At 44.2% G+C, this 17,025-nt stretch overlaps 3 non-coding genes across 3 annotated transcripts; 1 reads left to right on the top strand and 2 right to left on the bottom strand.

Annotated features, from left to right (window-relative positions):
• Positions 1 to 1,321: 1,321 nt before the first annotated feature.
• On the bottom strand, positions 1,322 to 1,393 carry trnae-cuc (transfer RNA glutamic acid (anticodon CUC)). Its single transcript has one exon. It is a non-coding gene; the product is annotated as a tRNA-Glu (tRNA).
• A 36-nt stretch (positions 1,394 to 1,429) lies between these two features.
• trnaq-cug (transfer RNA glutamine (anticodon CUG)) lies at positions 1,430 to 1,501 on the top strand. The gene has a single exon. It is a non-coding gene; the product is annotated as a tRNA-Gln (tRNA).
• Positions 1,502 to 4,747: 3,246 nt separating this feature from the next.
• Positions 4,748 to 4,819, bottom strand: trnae-cuc (transfer RNA glutamic acid (anticodon CUC)). The gene has a single exon. It is a non-coding gene; the product is annotated as a tRNA-Glu (tRNA).
• Between the last annotated feature and the right edge of the window lie 12,206 nt (positions 4,820 to 17,025).

Raw genomic sequence — 17,025 nt, 5'->3', positions numbered from 1 at the left:
GGGGATCCCCGAGACTCATTTGGACATCCATCGCTCCGCATGTTGTTTCGTCCTGAGGGACCGGGGTCTGAGGTCTTGGAGGGTAACCGCAGTCAGAGGGTTCCGGAGTGTATACAAAATCTGGGGAATAGAACCAGGGGTGATCCCGGGTTTGAAGAGGCCTGTAGAGCCTGTCGACTTCCGCAGCTTTCGGGTAAGACATTCTCTTTAATTTTAAACCATGAATGAATTGTTGCGCCTTTTATCCTATCTCTTCACTACGTCACGACACACCGCCCTCTTAGAAGAGAGTAGACCCTGAGCCGTCAGACCCCCCTCCAACCCCCCACAGGTCGTCTGTTTTATCATCGTCGTCGTCATTCAAGGGGGATATATAATCCATAATCCAGCATATTCTCCTTCTAACAGAATCCAGTTGTGAACATTTGGTCAAGATGTCAAAACCATCATTTATACAGTTTATGACCTCTTTCAAGAACGGCCAGTCCACGGCGTCAAACATAATTTCAGTAACCTGTTTTTCTGGATCCTCCACAACCCCTTCAATAGGGTTTGTAATCAGGGTACTGCTAAACAAAACCTTACGATCAGTAGTTAGAGATAGACTCTTCACCACTGTACCGTAGTTCTGCAAGCTTTCCCATTCACACCTTTCAAAACTCTGAGTCGGAGACTCCGTTTCGCCTTCTCTTGGACCCTCTTGCAAGCCTTCTAGAGTCTTATCCACAAGCCCCAGGTCTCTCCATGCCATCACCTTCAACCAGTCCTCAAAAGAGTATTCAATCACCGTCTCAAAAGGTTCCAACGTACCCTCCTTCTCTCCCAAAGCAAAAAGCTCCACTCCAACATAGCTGGGATCCCTTTTAAAGCGGTAACCCCGTCGACCCCCCCAGAACAACACCCAGGAGCGTTCAATCTTCAAATTGGTGAGTACAGGAACCCTTGCCCGGGATTGTTTCTTGCGGGGTTTCATGTTGATGTCGCTAGACATGTTGAAGAAGCGGGATGTTTCAGATGCTGAGAATTAAAGAGGTATTGCCTAAAAGCAGCGCGGGGTCTTAAATAGAGAGGAGAGTTTCGGGGCGTTGCCTTCAGGGGGGGGGGTCTTTATGGGTGGCCTTGTTGTTCAGGGTTTTAGGGGTGTACACTTTCTGACGGATATGACGTAGGAATAATTAAGGAAATAACTCTAAAATCACGCCCCCCAATTATGACGTAGGAATATTAATAAGCTTAGGGCATACGTCATAACAAAATAGGCCGCGCCCAAAAAACCCTACTATCTACTCACAGGTCCTAGGGGAAGAGCAACAGATCCACTTTCCCTGACCGGGAATCGAACCCGGGCCGCGGCGGTGAGAGCGCCGAATCCTGACCACTAGACCACCAGGGACGGCTCCGGAAGTGACAAGAGGTGGGCAGCGGGCTTGGTTCCATGGTGTAATGGTTAGCACTCTGGACTCTGAATCCAGCGATCCGAGTTCAAGTCTCGGTGGGACCTGGGGCCCTTGGCATGGGCAGCGGCGGTGAAGCGGTGGTCTCCCTGCGTGAGGGCCTGTGTCTGCGAATAAGGCCTGTTTATGTTCCCTCTTGGGAGGCTTGGAGACGAATTGGCGAAAACTCCGGGTCGGCCTGGTGCGTTCATCTTCCTGGTGGTGACCGCGTGGCTTAATGGAGAAGAAGGTGCCTGTGTTGACAGATTACAGATAGATTATTTCCCTTCTTGGAAATCATCGTTAAAGCGAAAAGGAACTTTGTAAACCAGCTAGCTTGGAAGCAACCACGTCAGGGCATTCTTTCAGTGAGACCTCGGTTTTTTACAAGCACGAGTGAAGCTTTAAAAGAAAATGACATAGAATGTTTGCGGCCGTTCATCCAATCAATAGGTGCAAGCCCGAGTCCGATTGCGGTCTGTCTTCCCTGGGGGCGGGGGGGATTGTGTTTTGTGAGATCCGGGGGAGAGGTGAGGTGGCTTTCTTTGGTGTATGCCAGAGGTCCGGTGAGAAGTTGTCTTTTACAACTGTCCCTCAGTCAATACCAAAAACAGTCCCTGCCAATCTGGGAAAGCCATTCAGTCCACAAACAGAGTTTTGACAAACATCCTGCGGGCTTTTTCTCCACCGTTTGATCCTTTTATCGTTGACAGGAATTTCTACAGGGTACGTCCCGAACAGGTGCCTCAATTGCTGTTTGCTAGCTCGATAAATCTAACTTGCTCGGTCTGCATACTATCTTTAATCTAAAACATCATACAGTCTCTTCGGTCTGACTTCGGATCGGAAGATTGAGGGTTGGAGTGCCTTTGCGGTCGTTCCTGGGGTTACGACGTCGAAGCGGCATCTCGGTCGTTTTTGGGGAACTTCGGAAGGGCCAGCCGGCGTGCTAATGCTGCAGCCGTTGCCGGCGCGTTGTGTCTGATAACCTTACGGCAAACAGGCAATGCCTTGTGCCTGTGTCTGCGGCAAGAAAAGTGAGCGACTCTCCCCCGAAACCGGGGCACGAGCGCCTGAGGCCTTGGAGAATGCGGGCATCGATCCCGCTGCCTCTCGCATGCTGTAGCGTAAGGTACACTTATACATTTCAATTAAAGAAGTGAATTCATAGTATCACCTTATCACGAATCCTGGAATCTTGTAGAACTCAATTTCTGTAATAATTGGACGCAGACACCAATTCCAAAGATATAAATTGTCAAATGTATTCAAAACAAAGACTAAATGTAGCACTACACTAATTATACAAAAGGGAAAAACTAATTACAATTCAACTCTAGATCAACAAATCGAAGACAAATCACTTCCGTGACAATATCAAAGACCGTGGGATCACATATGATAACACAAATCGTTAAACAAAAAAGGTTATAAACACATTGACTACAATACCGGTTAGTAAGACGAAGGTGAGTCTCTCGTTAGTATTATTAGTCAGACATTAAATAACTACGCAGGTTAGTATTTATGTCAGGTAACTTCTCGTTACATATATATCAGTCTCATTCACGTTTAGGTGCCGAGAAAGATCCTATCATTACTTGTTACCACAATTTCCCTTAACTGATTATTATTCAATGATTAAGGATAGGCAGGGCCACCAATAATCTAATGTCTATTAACTTGTGTCAATTTCAGACTAAACAGTTAAACAGGAATGAGAAGATATTTCTCGGCGTTGACAGATTTTATTTCTAAAATTATCAGCAAAACAGTTTAATGCAACACACATTTATATTTAAGAAAACTAAATGATATTACACATTCTAGAGTTATGAATCACAGATTAACATTTCTAATTGATTTCTCAAATGTCATGAATCATGAACTCCAAACGGTTAAACTTATCTGAACTTCGTCGCAGAGAGGCCTCTCTGGCTTCGGGCTCAGATAACAGCACACGGCACGAGGTCCGTGTGGTTTGGAACAAAGGCAGTCCCGTTCGGCTTTGTCCAAGAACTTCCACTCAGTCGATACACCTGGAAGTTGGGGTTTCGCGAAAGTAGAGTCGTTTCCAAACAGATTTTCCACTGGTTTGAAGGCTCCAAGGTTGTGCACAAAAACTTCTTGGCAAGCAGGGTCTCTCACCGTACTTATTTGAAGACAAAGTCTTTGAGGAAAGCAGGGCCGTGTTTGTTCCAAGGGTCAAGTTTCTTAAGACTCAAATAGCTATTTAAATGACTGACACTTTCGTATACAGTCGACTTAGTCAATTGTCCAGCTGTAAAACTCCACTGATCAGGTGGGCACAGGCGGGCAGCGCAGTCTGTAAAGTTCTTTATTTAATAAAGTCCTTTAAAAGAATTCTTCGTACGGCTCAATCTCCTTCTCCCAGTTTAACTCTTCTGTTGCCGGCAAAGACTTAGTTGGTTTCTGGTTCCGGTTCTGGCAACAGAGCTACAGGTTGAGCTGTGGCAGCGAGTTACTGGTTCAGGTGAGAGAGAGCGAGAAAGACTGTCCGCTGTTCCTTATAGTCTGTCAGATCAAGAGGTGATTGGTTCTTGAGTTTTTGAGATTGGATTTCGGTTTCAGCCCCCAGTGTCCTATTGGAGGGGGGCTTGATTTATGACTGATGTCAATCCATGCCATCTTTTGGAAATGCCGGTTGGCCTGGGTTCGTAGCTCTATGTCGGGATTTCGGCTCTTGTCCACTTCAAAGAGTTTTTATCACCTACAGGCCCCTTTCTCCAGACATCTCATAGCAGAATTCCAAACTATTTGGCCTCTTCTTGGTGCCATCCTCCCCAAAACTGTCACTTTGATGCAAACCAGTTCCAAGCTGATGAGCTAAGGGAATCTGATAACTTTGGGGGGGAGAGGTTTTCTTTAGATCAGTGATTCAGCTCAGAGCCCAGATGCTCTTATCCAAATACACCCAACATAACGCTACAATGCTAAGCGAGCACTCTACCACGTGAGCTAATCCTCAGGGCTCTCGGTGAGGCCGACCCCCACTTCTTCAGTCTTTAAGTGGCACGTCGCGAGTAAGTCCTTTCCTGCGCTTCAGGCAAGCTTGCAGCCAACTGCGGACGACTTTCCTTCCTCGGTGGCAGCCATCGTGCCGCAATAGAAAAGGATTGTCATGAGCAAAACTTTCAAAGTGACCGAAAAGATCACGGCCCGTCATGTGATGTGATTTACATGAGCTCCAGAAACGTTCATGGACATATGTATATAAGTAAGGATTTAATCACAGATAGAGAGAGAGAGAAAATGAACCACACAGGTCCTAGGGGAAGAGCAACAGATCCACTTTCCCTGACCGGGAATCGAACCCGGGCCGCGGCGGTGAGAGCGCCGAATCCTGACCACTAGACCACCAGGGACGGCTCCGGAAGTGACCCGCCACACGCAGCACTCTGGGCGCAACTTGGCTCACTCTGGACTTGGCCGTGCGACAGAGCGAGACGTGTGCGTAGAGCAGAAGCCTTCGTCACGGGCAAGAAGTGGGCAGTGGGCTTGGTTCCATGGTGTAATGGTTAGCACTCTGGACTCTGAATCCAGCGATCCGAGTTCAAGTTTCGGTGGCTCTTGGCAGGGGCAGCAGCGGTGACCCGGTGGTCTCCCTGCCTGAGGGCCTGTGTCTGCGAATAAGGCCTGTTTATGTTCCCTCTTGGGAGGCTTGGAGACGAATTGGCGAAAACTCCGGGTCGGCCTGGTGCGTTCATCTTCCTGGTGGTGACCGCGTGGCTTAACGGAGTAGAAGGTGCCTGTGTTGACAGATTACAGATAGATTATTTCCCTTCTTGGAAATCATTGTTAAAGCGAAAAGGAACTTTGTAAACCAGCTAGCTTGGAAGCAACCACGTCAGGGCATTCTTTCAGTGAGACCTCGGTTTTTTACAAGCACGAGTGAAGCTTTAAAAGAAAATGACATAGAATGTTTGCGGCCGTTCATCCAATCAAAAGGTGCAAGCCCGAGTCCGATTGCGGTCTGTCTTCCCTGGGGGCGGGGGGGATTGTGTTTTGTGAGATCCGGGGGAGAGGTGGGGTGGCTTTCTTTGGTGTATGCCAGAGGTCCGGTGAGAGGTTGTCTTTTACAACTGTCCCTCAGTCAATACCAAAAACAGTCCCTGCCAATCTGGGAAAGCCATTCAGTCCACAAACAGAGTTTTGACAAACATCCTGCGGGCTTTTTCTCCACCGTTTGATCCTTTTATCGTTGACAGGAATGTCTACAGGGTACGTCCCGAACAGGTGCCTCAATGGCTGTTTGCTAGCTCGATAAATCTAACTTGCTCGGTCTGCATACTATCTTTAATCTAAAACATCATACAGTCTCTTCGGTCTGACTTCGGATCGGAAGATTGAGGGTTGGAGTGCCTTTGCGGTCGTTCCTGGGGTTACGACGTCGAAGCGGCATCTCGGTCGTTTTTGGGGAACTTCGGAAGGGCCAGCCGGCGTGCTAATGCTGCAGCCGTCGCCGGCGCGTTGTGTCTGATAACCTTACGGCAAACAGGCAATGCCTTGCGCCTGTGTCTGCGGCAAGAAAAGTGAGCGACTCTCCCCCGAAACCGGGGCACGAGCGCCTGAGGCCTTGGAGAATGCGGGCATCGATCCCGCTGCCTCTCGCATGCTGTAGCGTAAGGTACACTTATACATTTCAATTAAAGAAGTGAATTTATAGTATCACCTTATCACGAATCCTGGAATCTTGTAGAACTCAATTTCTGTAATAATTGGACGCAGACACCAATTCCAAAGATATAAATTGTCAAATGTATTCAAAACAAAGACTAAATGTAGCACTACACTAATTATACAAAAGGGAAAAACTAATTACAATTCAACTCTAGATCAACAAATCGAAGACAAATCACTTCCGTGACCAAATCAAAGACCATGGGATCACATATGATAACACAAATCGTTAAATAAAAAAGGTTATAAACACATTGACTACAATACCGGTTAGTAAGACGAAGGTGAGTCTCTCGTTAGTATTATTAGTCAGACATTAAATAACTACGCAGGTTAGTATTTATGTCAGGTAACTTCTCGTTATATATATATCAGTCTCATTCACGTTTAGGTGCCGAGAAAGATCCTATCATTACTTGTTACCACAATTTCCCTTAACTGATTATTATTCAATGATTAAGGATAGGCAGGGCCACCAATAATCTAATGTCTATTAACTTGTGTCAATTTCAGACTAAACAGTTAAACAGGAATGAGAAGATATTTCTCGGCGTTGACAGATTTTATTTCTAAAATTATCAACAAAACAGTTTAATGCAACACACATTTATATTTAAGAAAACTAAATGATATTACACATTCTAGAGTTATGAATCACAGATTAACATTTCTAATTGATTTCTCAAATGTCATGAATCATGAACTCCAAACTGTTAAACTTATCTGAACTTCGTCGCAGAGAGGCCTCTCTGGCTTCGGGCTCAGATAACAGCACACGGCACGAGGTCCGTGTGGTTTGGAACAAAGGCAGTCCGGTTCGGCTTTGTCCAAGAACTTCCACTCAGTCGATACACCTGGAAGTTGGGGTTTCGCGAAAGTAGAGTCGTTTCCAAACAGATTTTCCACTGGTTTGAAGGCTCCAAGGTTGTGCACAAAATCTTCTTGGCAAGCAGGGTCTCTCACCGTACTTATTTGAAGACAAAGTCTTTGAGGAAAGCAGGGCCGTGTTTGTTCCAAGGGTCAAGTTTCTTAAGACTCAAATAGCTATTTAAATGACTGACACTTTCGTATACAGTCGACTTAGTCAATTGTCCAGCTGTAAAACTCCACTGATCAGGTGGGCACAGGCGGGCAGCGCAGTCTGTAAAGTTCTTTATTTAATAAAGTCCTTTAAAAGAATTCTTCGTACGGCTCAATCTCCTTCTCCCAGTTTAACTCTTCTGTTGCCGGCAAAGACTTAGTTGGTTTCTGGTTCCGGTTCTGGCAACAGAGCTACAGGTTGAGCTGTGGCAGCGAGTTACTGGTTCAGGTGAGAGAGAGCGATAAAGACTGTCCGCTGTTCCTTATAGTCTGTCAGATCAAGAGGTGATTGGTTCTTGAGTTTTTGAGATTGGATTTCGGTTTCAGCCCCCAGTGTCCTATTGGAGGGGGGCTTGATTTATGACTGATGTCAATCCATGCCATCTTTTGGAAATGCCGGTTGGCCTGGGTTCGTAGCTCTATGTCGGGATTTCGGCTCTCGTCCACTTCAAAGAGTTTTTATCACCTACAGGCCCCTTTGTCCAGACATCTCATAGCAGAATTCCAAACTATTTGGCCTCTTCTTGGTGCCATCCTCCCCAAAACTGTCACTTTGATGCAAACCAGTTCCAAGCTGATGAGCTAAGGGAATCTGATAACTTTGGGGGGGAGAGGTTTTCTTTAGATCAGTGCTTCAGCTCAGAGCCCAAATGCTCTTATCCAAATACACCCAACATAACGCTACAATGCTAAGCGAGCGCTCTACCACGTGAGCTAATCCTCAGGGCTCTCGGTGAGGCCGACCCCCACTTCTTCAGTCTTTAAGTGGCACGTCGCGAGTAAGTCCTTTCCTGCGCTTCAGGCAAGCTTGCAGCCAACTGCGGACGACTTTCCTTCCTCGGTGGCAGCCATCGTGCCGCAATAGAAAAGGATTGTCATGAGCAAAACTTTCAAAGTGACCGAAAAGATCACGGCCCGTCGTGTGATGTGATGTACATGAGCTCCAGAAACGTTCATGGACATATGTATATAAGTAAGGATTTAATCACAGATAGAGAGAGAGAAAATGCACCACACAGGAGTAGATAGTAGGGTTTTTTGGGCGCGGCCTATTTTGTTATGACGTATGCCCTAAGCTTATTAATATTCCTACGTCATAATTGGGGGGCGTGATTTTAGAGTTATTTCCTTAATTATTCCTACGTCATATCCGTCAGAAAGTGTACACCCCTAAAACCCTGAACAACAAGGCCACCCATAACCGGTTGTTCTTGTTGTTCTTGTTGGTCAACTGTAGAGTGTGAATGGGTCGGCTCTTCCTGTAGTGGTTGGGGGTCTTTTTTAAATATACATGTAAGGGGCCCAGGTCTTAACAATGCCATTTTGAATAGTGCGTTTATCATATTCACACTGTCTCTGTCTCTGTCTCTGTCTGTCTCTCTCTCTCTGTCTCTCTCGCCCAAGCATTTTATAAGATCAACAAGTTCTGTTGTCTGTAATGGTCCCAGGTCTTAACAATGCCATTTTGAATAGTGTGTTTATCATATTCACACTGGCTCTGTCTCTGTCTGTCTCTATATCTCTCTCTCTCGCCCAATCATTTTATAAGATCAACAAGTTCTGTTGTCTGTAATGGTCACAGGTCCTAACAATTCCTGTTTTGCATAGGGTACTTATGTTAACCCCAATGTATATGGCTCTGTCTCTCCCCTCAAATTTAATTAAAAATAAAATTTAAAAAAAGAGAGTGTGTGTGTGTGTGGGTGTTTGTCGGTATAGGTTAATTGTTTTTGTAAAAAAAAAAAAAAAAAAAAAAAAGCTGTGGTTATATTTTATCTCACACATAATGTGTTCATTCGTTTTACTTAAATACATTCTAGGGTCTTAAAGCTCATAAGAGTTAGACTTAAGATAAGGATATGTTTTTAAGGTATTTTAGCAGGCTCAATCCCTGATGATAAGGAATCATTTAAAAAATAAAAACAACTGATCACTCAATGCTAAATAGATCACAACACTCAAGGCTAAATCACTCACACCACGGGGGACGGGGGTGGGCTCAGACAAACGTAGGCATGGCGTGTGGTCTCAAAACATTCAGAATACTTTTAAACTATATAATTTATAAGCTTTGTAAAATAAACCCAAATATCTCTTTTGTGGGGATAAACGCTGTTCTGAGTAGTTTGTGACTTGTTTAATACCAAACAAAGCATCGCTATTAAAAAAAAAAAAAAAATCACTGTAAAAGCGCTACTTATTTTAGATCTTTATAGTTATTTTCTTGGCTCAGGTTGTTTTTTAGCGCGTATAAAGGCCTGAAATATTCTTAGTGTTTATTGACTATAGGTCTTGATGCTTAAAAATGTTTTTTTGAGAGACCAAAAGGTTCTAATAAAAGTTTAGAGTAGAGAGGAGAGAGATCGTCGCCATCTTGGTTTCTATTTGAAATTGATGCAGGGTCATTTTATTGGTTGGTTTTGATATGTTAATTGGTAACAGGACGGCACAAAGGCCAGCCCAGAACAATGCCTTACAAGCAGATCCGGCATCCGGCCATCAGTATAAGTATGAAGGTCTGGTCTTCAGCTCGACAGACTCATACTGACCTTTCGATTTAAGCCTAAAGATCAACAATGTCCGGAAACAACATCAACGACTTCGATTTAAACGAGTTTTTAGGTAAGTCTTCAGATTATTTTCATTGACTCAGAGCGGGTTGTGGGCATGTATTGTAAATAAGGTTATAACATCTGTTTTAAGTTCTGTAAAATTATTTTTCAGCCAGTCAACAGGAGTTAATTCCCAACGCTGAGGAGATCATCTGGAACAACGACGGTAAGATTTTTGTGTTTGCGCTCAAGGGTTCTTATGTATGGGTGTGTGGTTGTGTTTTGAAGCAGCTCATTAGAGTTATGAAAACGTTTTAATATATATTAATGGCGGTCTCTTTAATTACACAGAAACTATCGAAAGGCCTGTGATTAATGTCTCCGAGGATCAACCAAGAGAAGTGGTTGTCCCTAGACAGGCTGTCTGCCGACCGGGTAAGAACTAAACCCCTGTTTGTTTGTATAACGTTTCTGTAAGATGTTTGAGGCCCGTCTTGTTAATTTAAAAAAATATCCTTTCTAACAGTATTAAGAAACGTGGTTCGAGACAACGAAAGGCCTTCCACAGCGAGGGCTTGTTTAGTTTTACCTTCGAGAACCGTCACCTTTCAAGAATCTGAAAGGCCGTCAGCCCCTGTATCTGATAGCGGTGAGTATATATCTGCCGCTTGTAAGAGGTTAAAGCTTTTTATAAAGCGGGGTGGTTAAAGGTTAAACATGTCTCTTACCTTCACAGAAGTGCAAAAAGCTAAACCAGCTGAAAAACATAAGAAACGATTATTCTTTGGAGGTAAGTAAGATCTTTCAAACTTTAATGTTTTTAAAAGGGTTTTGTTTGCCCGTTGAGGGCATATTTGTGAAATTTCAGACACATCCTGAAACCCATACACAGACACTGTTTCTCTTCCTAAGTGATAGTCATTACTTTGGAATAAAGAGTTTGACGGCTTTTTTGGGTTGTTCGTATGTTTGTCATTGGTGTTATAAGGCCTTCAATGATAAGCTTAAGCACCGCTGTGACGGTTACTGTAACGTCTGTTTCAATCCGCAATGTCGTAAGGGTTTGGCCCCTACCATCCGATGTAAAGATTGCTTAAGGATTTGTCTCTCCGCGTTCTGTTTTTCCGAACATAAGGTGCAGAGGGCCGCTGCTGAGGGGGTTAAAAAACGGAGTTATTGTGATCAAACTAAATATTGCCCGCAGTGTTGCCTCCAGTACCGTTTTCATGAGGTTAAACCACACAAATGTCTGGAACCGAGATGTAGGATCTGTAATGCGGATTTAACCCCGGGGTCTGAACACCAGTGCTTTATTCAGCCGGTTAAAAAGGAGCCGCCGCACAACCGGTATGTCTTTTTTGATTTTGAATGCCGGCAAGAAAACGGGGTCCATGTTGCTAATTATATACACTGTATTGACATGTTGGATTGTGAGTGGTCAGCTAGCGGTGAGAGTTGTGTCAGGGATTTCTTTACGCGGTATCGCGGTCCAAAATACCTCAATTACACATTTATTGCCCACAATGCTAAGGGTTATGATTCTTACATATTGATGAAGTATCTGGTGGAAAATGGGGTGACCCCAAAAATAGAAGCTCAGGGTAGCAAGATCATGTGTTTCACCGACGAGGCTTTCAACCAACGTTACATAGACTCGTTAAATTTCCTCCCCATGAAATTGAGCGCTTTGCCTAAAGCTCTGGGTTTTGAGGCTCAGAAGAAAGGTTGGTTCTGCCATTTTTTTAATACTAAGGACACTCAAAATTATCGAGGGTCCTACCCGCCCGCCTCTTATTATGGGGTTGATACTATGATGTCTCATGAGAGGGAGGAATTCTTTAAATGGTACAATACGGTTAAGGGGGGTGTTTTTGATTTCCGAGAAGAGATGGCCGCTTATTGTAAAAATGATGTGGTGATCCTTAAAGAAGCCTGTTTGCGTTTCCGCACCGAGGTTATCAACACGTCGGGTCTCGACCCTTTGCAAAGTGTGACCATAGCGTCTCTCTGCATGAAAATGTATCGATCCAATTTCTTGCAGAAAAACACTATAGCGGACACCACTTCTGACAACTATCGTGCTAGACAAAAGAACTTTTCGACTGTCTCCATACAGTGGCTGGAATATCTGAGTGCCCGGGATAACATCTTCATCAGACATGCTTTAAATCAAGGGGAAGTCAAAATGGGTCCTTACTACTTAGACGGTTTTAGCGACGTGTCCGGGCGGCGTACCGCTTATGAGTTTGCTGGTTGTATTTACCATGGCTGTCCTCAGTGCTTCGACCCAAACACCTTTAACCCCGTAACACAAAAACTCTGCGGTGATATGTACTATGATTTCCAGGAACGAATTGAAACTTTAAAAAACACCTATGGTTTGAATGTACTGGTGATTTGGGAACACGCGTGGACGACCCTGAAGCAACAGGATGTGGGGGTACAACGGTTTATGGAAACCTTGGACTTTCCTGAACGTCTAGAGCCCAGGGATGCGTTATTTGGGGGTCGTACCAACGCCCTCTGTTTACATTATGAGGTAAAGGAGGGTGAGAGAGTAGATTACTATGATTTCACCAGTCTGTACCCTTATGTCAACAAGACCAAAATGTACCCGGTGGGGCATCCAACCATTGTTTATCGTGACTTTCTCGAAATCGGACAGTACTTTGGTTTGATCAAAGTCACCATGTACCCTCCTCGTGAGCTGTTCCTACCCGTGTTGCCTTACAGGTGTTCGGGAAAATTGATGTTCCCTCTGTGTAGAACGTGTGTGGAAACTGAAAATCAAAATACCTCTTGTCTGCACAGTGATGACGAGAGAGCGCTGACGGGTGTCTGGTGTAGCATTGAGCTTGACAAGGCGGTGGAGAAAGGTTACAGAGTCGGTAAGGTGTATGAGGTTTGGCATTTTTCTGAAAAATCTGATACTCTTTTTGCTGAGTACATTATGACCCATCTGAAAGGGAAACAGGAGGCATCGGGCTATCCCTCATGGTGTGTTGACTCCGCTGCCAAAGAGCGGTACGTTCAGCAATATTTTGAAAAGGAAGGGATCCATCTAGAGCCGGGGAACATAACTGTAAACCCCGCCAAGAGACAAATGTCCAAACTGATTTTAAACAGTCTGTGGGGTAAGTTTGGGGAAAGAAATAACCGTCTAAACACAACCTTGATTAAAACCCCTGAACAGTTTATAGAATTTATCTTTTCCAAACAACATGCAGTATCACACTTTCAATTCTTAAATGACCACGTGGCACAGGTCCAGTGGAGGGCCCCTAAAGATTTCCCCACCAAACAGGGAAACGTTAATGTTTTCATAGCGGTTTTTACCACGGCTTACGCCCAGCTTGAACTGTACAACTTAATGGATCAGCTGCAGGAACGCACGCTCTATCATGATACTGACTCTGTAATCTTTGTCACCAGGCCAGGGGATTGGGTCCCTCCCCTCGGGGACTACCTTGGGGAGTTAACGAGCGAGCTAGATCCTCAGGACCACATAGTGGAGTTTGTTTCAGGGGGTCCTAAGACTTACGCATACAGAACGGCTGCGGGTAAGACCTGTATGAAAGTTAAGGGTTTCACTCTGAACCATTGTAACAACAAGCTCATTAACATCAAGTCTCTGACGACCCTGGTACAAAGTTTTGTAACCGAGAAAGACGCGCCTCCTCGCGAGATTATTACAGCCGGAAATCAGATCTATCACAATAAAAAGGGGTACACATTGGAAAATAGATCACTAAACAAACGGTTCAGGGTGGTGTACAATAAAAGAGTGTTGAAGACTGATTATACCACTCTGCCTTATGGATATTAGCAGTGGTTTTGATAACAGACTTCAAAACCCTTTCTCCTGTATTATAGCCGGTCCCTCCAATTCGGGTAAGAGCTATCTTATAAAGAACATCATAGAAGATGTGGACGCAACCGTGTCCCAAGCTCTTGACAACATAGTGTGGTGTTACTCTTGCTGGCAACCTCTCTACGATGATTTGGCATCAAAAAAAAATAATCTGAAATTTGTGCAAGGTCTCCCCGCCTCGTTGTGTGACGATGACCTGTTCCCGCCCGGACAAACTAATCTAGTGATCCTTGATGACCTGATGGAGCAGGCCGGTGACAACAGTGAAGTGGAAAAAGCTTTCACAAAGTACACTCATCATAGGAATTTAAGTATTATTTATTTAGTTCAAAATCTATTTTTTCAAGGTAAAAAAAGCCGCACTATTAATTTAAATGCCAATTATATAATTCTTTTTAAAAACCCCAGAGATAAACTACAGGTCACCGTCTTGGCTCGTCAAATGTACCCTAACCAGACCAAATTCTTTTTGGAGGCATTTGAGGATGCCACCAAAAAAACCTACGGGTACTTGATTGTGGACTTAAAAGCACAAACCCCAGAAGACTTTCGCCTCAGAACAGGTTTGTGCCCGCCCGATTGGCCGGCAGTGTATGTGCTAAAGAAAAGGAAATAAATAAGAATGTCTGTTCGGATTAAAAGAAATCTGCCGCTTTTGCAAATGTTATTTGAGGGGAGCCCGCGCCATAGGAAAGCTGTGCTGGCAGGGGCCCCCTCGGATTTGATCGAGACCCTGTGTGAAATAGCTTTTAACATCTTACGCGGTAATATACCCCTAACCCCTTCTCAACATTCTAAACTCAAAAAACAAAAAGCGGTTATCAAGATCATCGCTAATAAGAAGTATTCTATTAAAAGAAAAAGAAAGAAGATTAATCAAACCGGAGGTTTTATAGGACCGCTGTTGAGCATAGCCGTGCCTTTCCTAACCAGTCTTCTAGCTTCCAGAGTGGGTTAATAATGGAATATGCTCAGAAAATGTTTTTGATCCCTCAGGAGCAGCTTGAGAAACTGAGAAAAAATGTTGTCGGGCCAGAGCCCATTAGACAAACGGCCGAAAACAACCTGGACTCTGAAATGAAAGCTATACTGGCCAGGGCCGATTTAAATCAGTATTCCAAAGCCCAGATGTATAGCAACACGTTACAGCGCTACCTCCGTCTGGTTAGACAGGGTGAAAAAGATCAAAACATTTTAACTTTAACCATGGCCTCTCAAGAAAATGGTTCTGGGACTGATGCGGGGGGTACGGTTGATAAAGATGTTGCGGTGCCTGAACCTGTTGAGAGTTCAGAGGGAGATGTTGTAACGGATGTTTTGAGAAACATGCCGGCCAGAAGCAAAAGACATGCAGAATATATTCTGCACAAAATGGTTCAGAAACCGCGGGTAACGACTTGGAATGAACAGGGTGAATTTGTTTTTAAAGGACAACTGATCAAAGGTTCACACATGTTTGATTTGTTGAAGAGTGTCACTAGCACTAATAAGGTACCCGATAGTCGCCGACCTGTAGGCTGGAATGCTTTCCTACAGGCGATGGCCTGTCTGAACATGCCCCAATCAACAGTCCCTAACCAGGAAACGCGACAAAAAATCCGTCTGTGTAAAGAGGTGGTGACTGATCTGACGCCGATATCTCATTACTCTGACCGTGTTGAGCAACCCTCCTCAGGATCTATCCATCGTTGGGAAGCTTATTAATCTCATGTTTTTATTTGTCTCCCCTGTAAATAAGGAACCGACAAACAATTTTTTTATTTTTTATTTTTATTTTCAAATGTTGTACATTTATTTATAACATAACCCTGCTTTGTATAAGATTTGTGTTGAATAAAAACAAAACTAATGATTCAAAGGCTGTTTTCATTATTTTTTCACTTTAACACGCATGACATCTTTTAAAATCCTCACAAGAACACCCCATCTGTATACATGGCTGGCTAGGGTCGTAAGTAATTGTGTTATAAGGGGGGGTCCACAGTGTCCTGACAAACTCTGCCACTTTTTTATCATTTTGGCCTAAATCCTCACTGTACAAGGACATAATATCGGGGTATGACCTTCCTTTAGATCTATGATATAAGAAAAACACACAGTGTTGACCACAAGTGAAGGTCTGAAGACTTTGTACTTGACGACCGCTGTAAATGGTTTCTTGACAGTTGTTGAGCAGAAAGTTATTGATCTTCCGAGGGAAAGGTCTGAAATCCGGGGGGTTTCCATAGGAATCAAAAAATTCCCCACGGCGGTCCTCCCTTAGATAAATAGCCAGCCAATGTTCTCCGGGCATATTTTTAGGGTGTGTGTTGATTATGTACATTGCAGGTAAATTCTTGATCTTAAATTTAGGCAGCTGGTCGCAGGCGTAGACTCCTTGAAACACTTTCCGTGAGCCGTCCAGGGCATTCATGATGTGGTTGAGCTCTCTGGTGTTCATTTTAATAATAATCATACAGAACGTTTCTCCTCTGATTCACCTCAATAATGTTGTCAAACACAGCATACACGACCATATTTACAGTGCGTGGTAGAGGCTGCTTGAAACGCATCTCCAAACGCATATTGCCCGTCTTCATCAGTGAAAAATGTTGTCCACACTCTTCGTCAGGGGTCAGGTTGAAACCGTACAGGGTGTAACCGCTGCAGTATTCCCGGCGATCGATCAGCAGAGGTTGATCCTTGAGATGGCGACCCGTAGCCAGTACTAGACTGTAATATTCACGAACCGCGTTGCCGTTTTCAAAGTCAGGTTGAAAAGGTCTGGATGGAACCTGCACACCATCGACGTACAGTGCTATAAATTCCGCGTTATAATGTTTAAAGTTAAAGGGGTTCTTGTTGTAAACCCCGGTAAATGCATCATTATCCACGAGACCTATAATAACCTGTTTTGGGAGCTGGCCTAGAAACAGATTTTCCTGGTTCATCACCCGTGTCCCTGCGGGGATACTGTGGACTTTCATATAGACTCTTTCGATCGGGTACTTGGCGTTTGCCGTCATTAAAGCCTGCGCATGTCCTAGTTTAACCGCCGGGGAGACGGATACTTTTTTCACAAACAGCGAGGCCGATAATATGGTCAGTTTATATTTTTCAGTATCAGGGGTCATCAGATAAAAAGCACTTTTACTACGGATCATTTTAATTTTAATGTCTACCCCGTTGAGCATGAGTTTTTCTTGGAAAAATATGTCTGCATGAATATGTCCCATTAGCTCAAAGGTCCTCCCTTCTGTTGAAAAGGCCGTTCTTTTTTGCAAACCCTTATTGAGTCCCTCTGGATCCTGGTCGTCCATAGCTTCCGGGGTGTCTTTGAAGAAAAGGCCGGGGCTGAACTGTTTGCTTAGGGTCTCCTCACTATAATTAAGGATACACTCCATCATGG

The sequence above is a fragment of the Amia ocellicauda genome, chromosome 6 (assembly GCF_036373705.1).
Source record: "Amia ocellicauda isolate fAmiCal2 chromosome 6, fAmiCal2.hap1, whole genome shotgun sequence".
Lineage (NCBI taxonomy): Eukaryota > Metazoa > Chordata > Actinopteri > Amiiformes > Amiidae > Amia > Amia ocellicauda.
Note: the sequence above shows the minus strand (reverse complement) of the source record. Positions and strands in the feature narration are given on the sequence as shown.